The following is a 14,337-nucleotide window of genomic DNA, read 5'->3' as shown; positions in this document are numbered from 1 at the left end:
AATGTGTGGTCAAAAAAAGCTTATTCTAGTTTTTAGCTCAAGATTGTTGCATCTGTGGTTTTTCTTTTAATTTCTCAAGACAAGAAAATCACGGTTCGATTACCATGACTTGATCTATCCATACCCCTAAAAAAAGAGAGTTTAATGGCAAACTCATAAGACGGGCCTCTCTTCATCTTAATGATGCTCTTCATCGCTGATCGATATGACCAGAAATGGACCATTAGAGCACAATGATTATATAACAGGCAGCTAAACATTATAATATACTGTACTTAAGCGCCGCTGTATCCATGGCAACCTCCTTTTGCCTTGCATCGCGGAACCTTAATGAAGTCCTATTAAGTAGCCTATAATGATAGTGTCCAAATGTATTTGCATATATACTTCAGTAGGCAAGGGAGGGGGATGCAGCAAAGCTCAACAATCACAAGAGCGCAAGATAAGATGTGCGTTTAATCCACAGCATTACTCTGAAAATAACAACCCCGAGTCTCAAAGAGCTCAGAGTCGTAACGCACATCAAAATAAGCCGCTATCTGCGCCGGTAAATAAGCTACGTTTGGTGGCACCTCCATTAAAAAGCTAATTAAGCTCAGGGGCCAGGAGCGAGGCGGGGGCCGGCTTCAGCTCAGAGGATCCCTGTGCAGGATTCCTCACATGTGACTTTCATTTGCGACCCTGGCCGGACGCCCGACAGGACATCCCAGAGAGAGTGTTTGCTCGATTCAATATCAACATGCACAGCGAGCGGCCCCAGGAAAAGGGCCCTGCCTTCAGTTCCTATTGAAAACAAACCAGTCCGCACTCATCAACGCACAGCACCAGCAGCCGAGGCGAACACTCGCCGATGTTCTCGCTTTCTCCGTTTAATGATACCTGCTCCACTCTCGCATCTGTAGGGAGGATTGAAGTATACATTTCAGTGGAGAAATAAAAGAGATCGAAATGACAGAAGTCAGACAGTTCAAGCTGACCGGCCACTTCAAACAGAAAGCCCCGCAGAACGAGACAGACACTCCAGGTTAAATTGGCTCTTCTGTGTCTACCCTTAAAATGTGGGCTCCTTCAAAAGCGCATTTGAATTAGATGAGTTGATGAAATCAAAGACTTGACTGTGTGGGTAAATTTATACAAGCAAGTGCAGCTCACAGCAGTTTACCTGTTATGCGGCAGGTTGGCGGCAGATGAAAGCAAACTGAATGGCAGCCGACTTCCTCTCTCGCTCAAGAGATATTATCATACTGTAAAGGCTGTAATTTGTATTAGCGAGGCATTGTTGGAGATACGCAGGTAATGGGTATTTGATGTGCTCGGAGCTGCCAAACTTGTAATAAGATGAAAGGCAACATGACAAGCACTCAACGATGACCACGTTTGTCAACATGACAAAAAAAAAAAATCTAAAAACAATCATACATTTGGTTTTTTAGACTCTTAAACAACTCAAAAGATTAAAGACGGGAGAAAAAATGACATTGATTATTGACACGCAAAATAAAGAAAACTGGGTCTTTTGTACATTTCGTGTTTATCATCATGACAGAAAACCCCCTCTAAAAACAGTCATATTTTTGAATCTTAGACTTCTAAACAACTCGAAAGATAAAAAGAAAGAGGGTTAAAAACATAGATTATTGTGACGAAAAATGAAGAAAACAGTTTTGGTAATAAATTAAACATGTTTGTCAACAAGACAAAGATAAACAAACAATCCCTCTAAAACCGGTTATGACTTTGATTTTTGCTTTTGTTTAAGACTCTTAAACAACCTGAAAGATAAAATACATCTTTGTCTCAAACAAAAAAATAACGAAAACAATATGTTTAATAAATGGTTTTACACAAATACATTTAACACAACACGATAATCAAAATGACCACAAAAAACATCTATTTTTATAACACTCAACAACTTTGCTCTGTCTGCGTAAATCATTATTCTTCAAATTAAAATACATCAAGTTAGCTAAGAATTTACTACTAAAATACAAAGTATCACGCCTAGCTTTCTTCATTTTCCATTTCCGTTGTTGCCAGGGTGTTGCTATGTGGTTTTTAAGATGTTGCTTAGCAGCACAAATCAATAGGCCAAAAACCATCCCAAGTGCATTTACTTAGAAACACAACACTTTGCGTACTTCTGCTTAAGAAGACTGAAGTTTAATACTTAGGGTTAAAGGTTTGTTCAAATCACTAACCCTAATTTTAATATAAATGGTCTTAGTCTGTTAAATTTGCTACTTGAAGGCAGGGTAGTTTTTTTGTTTTGTTATGCTGGTTGAAAGCCTTTTCGCATCCTGATAGTAATCACTAAGTTTAGTGGTCTAAATGTATTTATATGTATATACTGTATTTCGTCTGTGGAAAGATAGTGTAGGACCATAAAATGTTCGTCCAATCATTGAATTGAGTCCAAATGTGTGGCTTTGGAGGCGCTCTGAAGGGAGGGTGTGGGATCTTATGCTTTCAAAGCTAGCTTGCTATTGCTAGCCTCTTGGAAAACACAACCTTTGAAATGTACAATTTCAAACAATCACACATACACCAAACATTTAAATTTGATGAAATCACAAAAGATGGGTAAAAAAGAAAAACATTGATAAAAAGCAGCAGGAAAGTTGAACATATCTTAGCTATTCTCACATTACACCAGAACCCAAAAAGTAGCATGAGCTACATCCAATCCAGAGGTTTGATTCTATTCAATCAGACAGAAAATTACTTAAAAAATAAAAAGAGAGAGAGAGAGAGAATTAATTCAGGAAAATGGAATCCCACCAAAGAATAATAAACTCATTATAAGGACATTTTAAACTTAACCGTTCTCCATGCCACAGCTAATTTAAACCTAATTTTTACTAGCCACTAATTCAGTGGGGGCGGGGATAGGAATTACATCTGGAGGTAATTCCCTGAATGGAGGCTAGCCAAATAAAAAAAATAAAAAATATGAGAGAAAGAGGGGCAGGTTTGGCTGAGGAGGGTTTTTTGTCTCTGAAATTGCTGAATGTCTTCATAGTGCTGTCATCAGACAGGTCAGAGAGGTGTTTCTTCCGGGAGAATCAGACAGAGCCACAAAAGTCCTGATAAAGGCACCCGGTCCCAGATGATCTGACTCTAGAGAGGTGGCAGCCCTGTTTGGACTAGACGGTCTCACCCCACCACTGATATTTAAAACATCTCATGCTGGATCACACGCCTGAACATCTGTGTCAACACATGACAAAATCTGAAGCAGTGAAAAGTTGTTTGGGTGCATCAGACAGCCTGAGAACGCAACTCCCAACCCCAAATCTGAGACAAATGGCTGTTTCTTCAACTATAAGCAGTTTTATGGCCAAAAGTTTGATCTTTATTAAAACAGATTTCTTTGTTTCATGAAGGTCACATTAAAACTGTCATAAGCAGGCAACATTTTATTGTTTTATCAATGTCATAGACCCAAACTTAAAAAAAACACATCAAATTGTAAAATAAAAAGTAAAAATTAACCATTCAATTCAATCCATTGAGTACAAATATTTATATTATTTTTCAGTCAAATTACGACTGCATCACTAGCATCATTTCCATCACAATTAATAATTTTGCCACTAATAAAGTAAAAAAAAAAAAAAACGTATACTTATGTACTTGGTGTCATTTTCAATCAATCAATCTGCAACTGTCAAATTATGCAAAAAGTGTGAAAATTTTATTTACACTGTAAACCCGAAATTAACCAGTCAAAATTAACCAAATGAAAGAGTTTATTTCACTCAAATACTACTGAAAGTCATTGTAATTAATAGAAAAAAGTTAAGTGAACTCAATAACTGATTATGTGAAGCTGAACTTAAACTAAATGAGTGCCACAGAGTTCTAGTTCCCAGCATGCTTTGCATTAGACTGCATACTGTTAAACTTAAGTGTGTTTTTATACAAGATTAATAGGTTAACCTAAAAATATTGATTAATTGGTTAGGTCGACGATGGACAACAACATTTTAAGATTATTGCTGAACCGCATACTCTCAAACTACTCTTACTATTCCTGCCATAGAAAGATATAGTAAAAATAGTATGGGGTTCCGTATTTAGAATATGTTTATGGCATGCTGCGTGCATGCAAATGTATAGTGATATAGTTTCTTTGCAATATTAAGACATGCAAGTATGATATTGTTAGCTAGCAGTTAAATGTAAAATATTTGACTCAATTTGATGTTTATGCAATCAAACTGTATGAGTTGGCTAAGTCAACATTTAATTAGCAATTAACATGTCTGTGTAGTACAAAATCAAAATTTTAAGTTCTACTAACTTAATCATGGAGTTTGTTAACTTAAATGAGGCAACTGAATACCCATTTTTTTTTTAGTTCTGCCAACTTTCTAGGGTTTAGGGTGTAATTGTGTGCATTTGGGATACATAAAATGCTGGATGAATTAAATTAAACTAAACGAGATGGATTTAAAAAAAATAAAAAAAATATATATATACATTCACCACAAAAAGCTAAGTTAATTGCCATTTGTTGCTCAAGAAAAAAAAAACTATATTGAGAGTCTGCAAAGTTGAAGAAATACCCACATATTGAACATTAGCCACCTGTGAACAAGCAGACAGGCTCCTTGAATAGTTCAGAAACCCTACAACGACTCAGTGTGAAAGACTAAGATTCAATGGTCTCGTTTGTAGGCACGGCAGATACACGTCGGATCTGCTAGAGGTGGGAGAAAATGAAAAGATGGACTCCAATAATCTATAGTGAAAAGTGACTAAAAGAAGACATTTACATTCGTCACAGACCCTGACAGCCCCCCACCCCAATCCCAACTACCCCCGTGTCCTCTTGAACAGAAAATGTGTTTTCCAAATGAAAATAAACTGAGGCCGGCCAGTTTGAAGCAGTTAAATTCAGGAATATGAGATCAAATAAAGACTCCTGTGGCGGCTGAAAAGAGAAATGAAATCGCTTCTGAGGAGAGATGTACCGGGTAATAAAATCACTCCTTTATATCTTCCTAAACGGCACATGTTCCTGTGGAGTGGTGAAGCTTTGGCGCGGTCGGTCAAAGACAGTATGCAAGTGGCAATTTTTACTTCCTGAAGATCTCCGTACCGATATCCTTCTTCAGTCTTGCGCTCTGCAATTTGGTAGAAATGGCAAACTCTTTTAACGTCGAGTTTGAGGAAAACTTTTGGCCAGAATTGCTTTAACAACATACGGTGAGCGAGAACTCCATATTCCATTAGCCGAGCATAACTGGAGGTCGTAATCAGGTGCCTCCGACGACCTGTTTCCATTATGGTGGGAATGGAGGATGAATACTTGCTCTTGATTGGATGCAGTCAATAGTGCAGAGTGCAAACAAAAAACATCACAGGAACAACCACTTCTCTCTGAATCGCTTCAATTCATTCGCCAGTCCATTGACGGCAGAATTACGGTGCATTACCAAAAACATGTAATTGATTTGCCTTTGAAAAGGTAGCCACAGTAACTTCAGACCACGTTTTAGGCGGCTATATTGAAGGGCATTAGCAAACGGAGGAATACATTATAATTTATAATACAGTGGTTATTAAAGTCCCAATAAAAAGGGTTTAGAGAGTGGAATGATTCACTTATCAGTTTGCTTGTGCGGTACTTAAAAGCAGCCGTCTTCTGTCATTTTAGCCACAAAAAAGTAGCCTGTGATGACATTGAAAACAGCACTGCATGTACAAATTTTCGCACGAATGCAAATGGTTTCCATTAATTCCTGGAATAGAACAAAATTATAATTGTTTATGCATAAGGAAAGAAAAAATAAATGAAATGTAATAAGAGTTCAAAATGGAAGCATTTGCTATGAAACACGCACCAGTCCCAATTTGATTTTGAAATACAGGCCAATCAAAAAAAGTGCAACAAACGTATTAAATGGCAACTTCTATTCAAAGTACAAATTGCTCTGTACGGTAAAAAGCTTAGACAAATTTTACCAGTAGTCAAAGCTCAGGAAAAGGGCTTTTCAAGCCTCAATAAGTGTTTTCAAATAAACCAAATAAAATGAGATGCGAAGTCACAAATTAAAACAAAAGTACAGTTGTACAGACATACATATATATATATATATTTTAAAAATCAGTCAAAATATAACGTACAACTTCCTGCTACCAGTTTTTCAGTTGGAGTGGTGTTTATTCTCTTTAGCACCCAGTAGGAAGTAATTCAGTTCCCTGATCATTCAGATTCAACTTCAGCGAGTATTTCCTAGCCGGCAAGTATTCAGTGAAGTGATTGATTCCCATCATGTGTTATGTTGATGTTTTTAGTTCTAATACTCCAACGTATTTAATGGACGTGATAACGTGCGTGAGAGGTGAGCCATGTTTGATTTTTGGGTAACTATAAAAAGTGCTTGAGACGTGCTTTTTGCTCAGTTTATTATACTTTTTTACGTAATAAAGTAATTTTTTTGGCTTTAATTCTCAGAGACTAAAATGTTTGGCTTGTCAAAAATGCTATATTCAGCTGTTGCAAATGACTCTTATAACAAAAATATTTTATTTAAACCCATGAGAATAACGATCCTGTTGTAAACAATAATGAAAAATCACTTTTTTAAACTGTATTCCATTATTATCCCTTAGCAGATTTCAACTAAATATTTTTTCCCTCTTCTCCTTTTCATTGTAGAATATCATTGTAGAAGAGTTGATCAATCAAATTGCATTTCACACGCAATTACAATGTTTACACATGTTGATGTCATTCTGCTGTGCTTTAATTAATTTCTCAGCAGATAGTGAACATTTATTTATGAATTAATTGATTAACTGCTGTGCTACTCTTAAAATGAGTGTTTTAAGCCACGCATTACAGACACAAACACACACGGTCAACACATTCTGTATAATCTTAGAGGAAACTGTGTGTGCACGTTACAACCATGACCTATTTGAATTCACACATCGAGCCGCAAATTTGGAGTACAGCATACATTTAACACTTACAAGACTCTCTACCTTTTATTGGATGAAAGGCAGGAAGGGAGTAAATAAATGGAAGGATTTTCTGACAGTTTAAAAGTGCCCAACAGCTGCCGTCGGGTCATCTAAACGCACATTCACCTCCCCAAACAAACTCAGACACGACTTCAAATACTGCACATAGCTGGACTGTTAGCTAATCCTACTATTGTTCAGGCTCACAAGTTTCGGCCCCTACTGCTCAGACTACACCCTTGGACTAACAACCCATCCCTCCATGCAAGCAAGCTGCAACAGTAATAAATATCTACAAAAACATGCATGATGCAAATTTTCCCCAGAGGACATTTAATACTGTGCAGAAGTAGCGAACGGTGGCTCCAGTAGTCTAATGTGCAGACATACACAGACGTTCGGGATTGTGTTATGAAGTGGTTCGTATTGAATGCCACACAGTCAATTAAAAAATGATTTCCTCCAGAAAAATAAATATATTGGGGTGGATGGTTGCCACTGATGTATGTGCCAGAGAGAACCTGAACCTCTCAAGTGTATTTTAATTACTTAATGCAGCGTCAATGCATTAAGGCTGATTTACACTCAACGCTTCCTAGGTTCGCTTGGGTGCGCATGGCAAAAATTACGCCATAACGCCGTTGCTGGAAGTGAACATTATGAGCATGCGACCCCATTTCAGCATTTTTTTGTAAACGCATCTTCCGCGCGTTTCCGCTTCCGAAGATGCACGACTTCGAAGTGAATCTGGCCGAGCATGCATGTACGTCTGTACCGGCACGCAGTTTGCGTGTCTAAATTAACTGCTTACATTTACAAAATGAGCCAACAATAGCAGAAATAAGCTCTTTTAATGAAAATAAAGGTGCATGTTTAATAAAAAATGTTCACAAAATTAAATGAAAATGTTTATTGAAATTCGTTTAGTGAAGATCGTCGGTTAATTTCAATGTATAATATATGTTCTCGTATCCATATATTTTGTTCTAATGTCACAAGTAATAATCTCAAGGTTTACTGGGTTTTACTAGCCTGGCAAGCCAGACCTATCCAGATGTTAGGTCTGGGAACTCACAATTGGCATACCTGAATCCGAGGGGCGGGATAAACAGTTGTCTTTCAAATATCCTCTGCACGCAATAGGACAGCGCTACAACCAACCAGAGCAACGGACGACTGTGGCTGAGTGAGTCCCATGCGTTTTCCCACCAGCGGAGCTAGTTGATAGGCCTATATTAAACTTTTGCCGTATCCGGTCGCCAAAACTCCGAACACATCTTCCATTTTTTAAAAGTGACTTAAGTGACGTTCTCTTAACTCCAAGTCATCCAGAGTCGCGGCCAAAGCCGATTCGAAAGACCGCTGTTCGCCAGCAGCATCTTCTTTGTTTTCAAGTAGCAGATCACCTATGGAAATCACTGGGAACCGTCACAACTCTGCCGTCATTATGTTAAGCCCGCCCACCAACTCTATACACAATGTGATTGGCCTGACCAGAGTTTGGTTTTTCCAGCTCGAATGCCAGAGAGTTGCTAGACCACACTTTGCTGCAAAATATTTTTTGCTGCCGCTAGCACTCGTTTTACAAGATTCTTTTGTGGTATTGGTGAAGTGTACTAAAACACACATCGTCTGATTCCTGTTGGTTTAGAGGACAATTACTCCTGAGCCGCCCCCTGTAGTTTCAAAGAGTTGTACAACGATAAGCGCGTCAAGTATAAACGCCTCGTCCGTTTGGGAAGATGCGCGCGCAGTCAGCGGAAGATCCATGCAAAAGTATAAATCAGGCTTTATGTTGGCAAACTAGAAGGAGCTGACGTCCAAAGTCACCTGACTAGCTGCGTACACGTCTTCGGCAGTTCCGATCACACACACAAACATCCATGAACGAAGAGAAATTTACACATGCAAATTATAAATGCAAGGCTCTTGCAATGGGGACTTGAACTTTTCACACCTTTCAAAGCCACAGAATTGGCTGTGTTCAGCCTCTCTGCAGCTGCTGCTCTGCACTAATGCAAGACGGTGTCATATGAAAACTATTCCTCGACCCAAACCACAGAGCTGGTCATTAATGAAACACAGCCTGCAGTGAGGTCATGAAAAGTCTACGTTTCAGCAGCCACATATACAGGAAAAAAAAAAAGAATAATTCCCAAAGAATAGAGTAACAGGAATAAAAAATAAAATCTGATTCCAGTCCCAAGGACAGGGAAAAATAAATAAATGGCAGGGAACGGTGGCCTCTCACATTTTCCCCCCGCGCTTTACAAACAACCGTCAACTGCTGCTCAGAAACAGCGCTGCTTCACAAAGAGAGCAGACTAAACAATCCCATCCCAGCCAAGGCAAACGCTCTGCAACTCTCTGCACACAGTCGCATTTCAGGATGTCTCAGCTTAATTGCTAACTATCAAATCTCACAATGGAATCTGTCCATTTGGCAGGGACCCCAGCGGCGGACCTGATAAAATGTTGTTTAAAAAGTGTCAGCTTCGTCCCGTGATAAGAAAAAAATCATTCTGATTCGAGTTTCGGTTGGCGCTTTTCTTTATTTATTTTTTGTCCAAAAGGGGTGGACCAACTCTACATAGTTACATTCGCAAAATCATAATGCAGTGAGGGAGATAAAGACACCTTGAAAAGCACCAGCCGACATAAGTTGTTCTATGTCTAATTATGAAGTAATCAATTTAAATTTGAAAGTAATATTTTATTAAAACAAAGTGCACACATTCACTCTTATTTGTAAGTCTTATATGTCAAAACGCAAATCTTTCATTTATGAATTACATGAATCATGATAGCATATTTTCAATTCAAAACCATGAAACTTTAGAAATTGTTGAATAGTTTGCATCACTAAATAGTCTATTACTGTCGGTCGCTGAACATTTCTATCATAAAACAGTTGTCTAATTCTTTCATCTACACTTACATCTTTCCACGAACTCTCGTTGTGTTGTGACAGTGACAGTAAGCCCCGCCTTCTTTGATTTAATTGGCCATCTCGATCCTTTTGACATTGACAAGCGCTGTTGTAGACCGCTGATGTAGAGCAGCCTATACAAACTTTTTGTCATCCTAACAACAAACAGCTTTACACTGAAATAAGATAAGACAAATAAGATGAGAAAATGTGAGTTCTATCATTTATTTTTATTCATAGCTGAGACAACTTTAATGGCTCTAGTCTATTTTCTTTTCCAGGAAAACAGAGAAAAAAATATTGATGACTCATTCTGCACAGTTGTTTTTTGTCCAATCAAATTCTCTCTAGAATAATGATGTCCCTCTCCCCGTGAATTAAATGAATTCCATAGCCTTTTTTTATGTATGCATGTATGTATATATATATGTTTTTTTATAGTATTTATATATACATTCTAGAGAGCTTTTGATTGGATAAAAACCACTGCAGTGCTGCATGATTTCCCTGGAAGAGACTGCAAATATGAATGAATAATAAATATATGATAATTTCATAGGGGACTTTAAAAAAACACCACACCTCAATCAATGTCTGCACAGCAAAAATGCTACTGGTACATGAAGAGCTTGTGATGCTGAGGCTAACCCAAACCGGGGCGGGCGAGCCACTAACCGCTTAAACAGGCAGAGGGGACGAGCGCTATCAGGACTACGAGGGCAGGATAATCGGTTTGTCACTCATTGCGTCTTGTGGCATTCTGTTTTTCTGAGTCTGACTTTCAAACTCCCGGATCCCAAAAACTTCAAACAACCAAAATACCAGCACATTCATAAAACAGAACAGAACCACTGGGAATATAAGACGGGGAGAGAGAGAGAGTGAGCGCGCGCACTCACACACACACACACTGACACACACACTGACACACACACACACACTGACACACACACACACACACACACACACACACACACACACACACACACACACACACACACACACACACACACACACACACACACACACACACACACAAGCTCGCTCGCACAAAGGTAGCAGGCCTCGACAGCAGATGGTAAAATTAACATTTCAACAGTTCTCTTCTTTCATGTAGGTCTCGGCAGAACCGCCTTTTTTTTCTGGAAAAAGTGTAAAGGCTAGGGTTTGGAAAGATGCAAGGCAGGAGAAAGATTCTGGAAAAGGGAAGGAGAATATTGGCTTATTGCTCCTGATGGTCCTCCTCAATGAAAAATTAAATAGGTCTGTTTTGCAGGTTTGGCTCTCCGGAGTGCCCTCCGCCCTGTTATGGAAACATCATCTCAGTAATTTATATGTGCTAGAACACCTGGTGATGAAGGAAAATAAAAATTTTTGGGCTTCTTTAAAATCTAAACCTTTGACTTTTTCACCCTCGTTTAATCTTATCCGTCTTCTCCCGTTAACGTCCATGCGATTCAGGAGAAATAACCTGGAAATAATGGTGCTTTTCATAAATTAACACGCACTCCGAAAAAGACACGCACAGCTTCGCTGAGATATATTCAGAAGCTGTCTAATGCATTTCAAATAAATAAAAATCTAAGTGGGTTGGGGGGGGGGGGATCAAAATACAAAAGGTGACAGACTCATTTGAGTCCACTGAATGGAACGCCTGAGTAGAGGCCATTAATTTGGACACAGTTATGGCTAAATTACATGTGTTTCACCTCTGTGACATTTTAAATGCAATTAAAAGCTGGTTATGAAAGAGCGCGGACTTCTTCATGATGCGGGAAATCGCTGCGGTGATTAACATGCAAACGAGCTCACGCTGGCGGAGTAGATTGAGGTTTGAAAACCCCATTTACTTTTGTGTGATTATCTATTTACCAGTACACAGCCTTCAATCTCTCGCCGTTCCCCCACCGCACATCACTCAATTACACTCCCACCTTTATTTACGAAGGTGCGACTGCATGGCAGACTCAAAACGTCCATTCCGCAGAGCTATCTTTTGTCTAGAAATCGTGAGGCTGATCTGCAGCGGCCCTCCTCGGAGGGAATTCACAGCTGGAGCATGTCAAATATCAGCCCTACCATTTGGCTACGAGGATTCTGTAAACGGTTCATTAACAAAACGTCTCCGACCGCAGTTTTACAAGTTGGCCCCTGATAAATTGTTAAGTTGGAGGAGATGTTCCAAATGAAGATGAGGGGGTCTTCTGACGGTCTTGCCAGAGGAGCTCTAGATTTAGATTGAAATGAACTGCACTGGAAACACTCAGAGTGCTATTATGTTTCGGCGTGTTGATGCAATTATCATCTGAACGCCTGGCAGCATCAGAGGAATCTAATTTAATTAATTTAAACGGATGAATAACCACGAAATTCCTGTTGTAAAAATGTGCGAAGGGATGAATGCTGGAAATACAAAAATAATTCAAATCTTGCTTTAAAATAAAACGAAAACAAATCATGATGCATAAGATGTTTTTTCCAGCAAAATTAAGATTTTATTTTAAGTCATTTTAAAAGTCATATGAATACATAAGGGAACGTGTACCATAACTAGTCACTAGCTCATTGATAAATGATTTTTAAATGCACAGATATTTAAAGCAGTCTATTAATTAATATGAGCTCATAAAAGCTGCATGCATAATGATAAAAATGTCACACTGCAGGACAAATCAAATTTTCCTCTCTTTTCAAACTACTTCAACTTAAATATAGTGAAAATTAGTTTTTATACCAAAATGTATTTAAACATTTATTTCATATTAAGTATACTACAAATCAATTAACATATTTACTGGCATACCGCTTAAGACTTACCTTTATGAATATGATAATTCAACTTTATTTGGAGTACTTCTTTATTGCACAATGCACATTTCTTAATATTAGCCCTAAAATGTGTTTAAATATCACTATTAGTAAGGATAGTATGATCTCTGTATAATATCAGTCTTTAAATGCAAGATATTTAAATTGTACCTTAAGTATACTAGCAATAGTTCCACTTTATCATAATCACATCTACTTAAGTATATCTTTAGTTGGACCTCAGTACTATTTCCAGATAACTAAAGTGCATTAAGTACATAATTAGTTCTTACAATTAGTAGACTTAACTTATATCAATTTTATTAGGCCTATACCAGCAGTACAATTGCAGGGTATTTATAAAAAGTACATAATGTATTTGTTGTATACTTAGCATAAAATAAATGTATTTCAAATACATTTTAGTACATTTATTTTTCACTAGGGTATGATCCTACTAAAAAAATGATATCCTCTTAAATATGCACATTTAAATAAAATAATCAGACCAACTAGACAGCATTATCCTGTTAAATTAAAAATTTAGCCCTGGATTCTTTGAGGGAAGCATCACTATAGTTTCCTATCTCTCACTTTGGGCCTCAGTTTTTACCACCCACTCCAGGCAGAGGAGACTAGGATCTAGGATCTTTGCTTGCCACGATGGGACAGAGTTTTGAGAAGCCCTCGGCTCTCTTAAAACTCCTGCTTTTTCAAGTGCTCTCAGCCTGCTTAAAACAAACCCTGTTGATCCAGCTGAGGGGGTTCAGGAGAGCAAAAAATGGAAACAGTGCCATCCAGTGATGTGTCTGGGCATTCCTCAAGTGCTGGGATTGCACTATCCTGACCCAAGGAAGCCCACAGACTGATATGTACTCTGGCAAAAGCCTGTAATCCGTCATTTCTTCTTTGTGGTGACTAAAGACAGAGAAACGTCTCGGCGGAGCAGTGGGCAAAACACATCAGAGTGAATAACGGTAAGACCCTTCCAAGCAGCGGTTCAGAAAGTCTGTGGAGACTTACATCAGAAAAACCTGAACAAAACTCACCTGTCGTAACCTAATCTGTAGCTCTGCTGTGCAAAATAAGCGGATAGTTTTAGTCTTGAACACGTTTGACAAGCACGCCACACTGCTATTTACTACTGATCATATCCAAAAAGCACGACATGGAAACATCTAATGAAAAGCATTTGGATTGCATTTATTGTATGAAAAAAAAGCTTTGTAATGCAGACAACAGGGATTTGCCATCATTTAAACCTCGTAACATACACTACAGAGTTGCTTTGTGTGTGTGAACTAGCATGAAACCACCAAAGATAGGGTTAGTATGCAATACAATTGACCATTTTTACTTTCTTAATGGACATTCTTGGTCTCATTGTGCATACATTGTTATTATTATTATTTATGAAGAAGATATTCAATTTGTATAATCTTTGGTCAAAATGTTAAACCTGCTCCACCTCTGAAACAACTTTTCTTTGAGGATGACATGAAGCTCTCAATTAAACTACATAAAAACAATTCATAATCCAATTAATTCCCCCTTTTTTTTTAAAGAAAAAAGTATTATCTCATAAATACACTAGATCACCAAAGTAAAATAAACTTTGAACA

At 38.1% G+C, this 14,337-nt stretch overlaps 1 protein-coding gene across 4 annotated transcripts in view; it reads right to left on the bottom strand.

The window, feature by feature from the left end:
• Nucleotides 1–14,337, bottom strand: part of foxp2 (forkhead box P2) — a 107,826-nt gene that overhangs the window by 73,300 nt on the left and 20,189 nt on the right. The gene's annotated exons all lie outside the window — the stretch shown is intronic.

The sequence above is a fragment of the Siphateles boraxobius genome, unplaced genomic scaffold, assembly GCF_051911475.1.
Source record: "Siphateles boraxobius isolate OS27281-9 unplaced genomic scaffold, OSU_SipBor_1 19, whole genome shotgun sequence".
Taxonomy (NCBI): Eukaryota; Metazoa; Chordata; class Actinopteri; order Cypriniformes; family Leuciscidae; genus Siphateles; species Siphateles boraxobius.
This window is presented reverse-complemented; position numbering and strand designations above follow the sequence as displayed.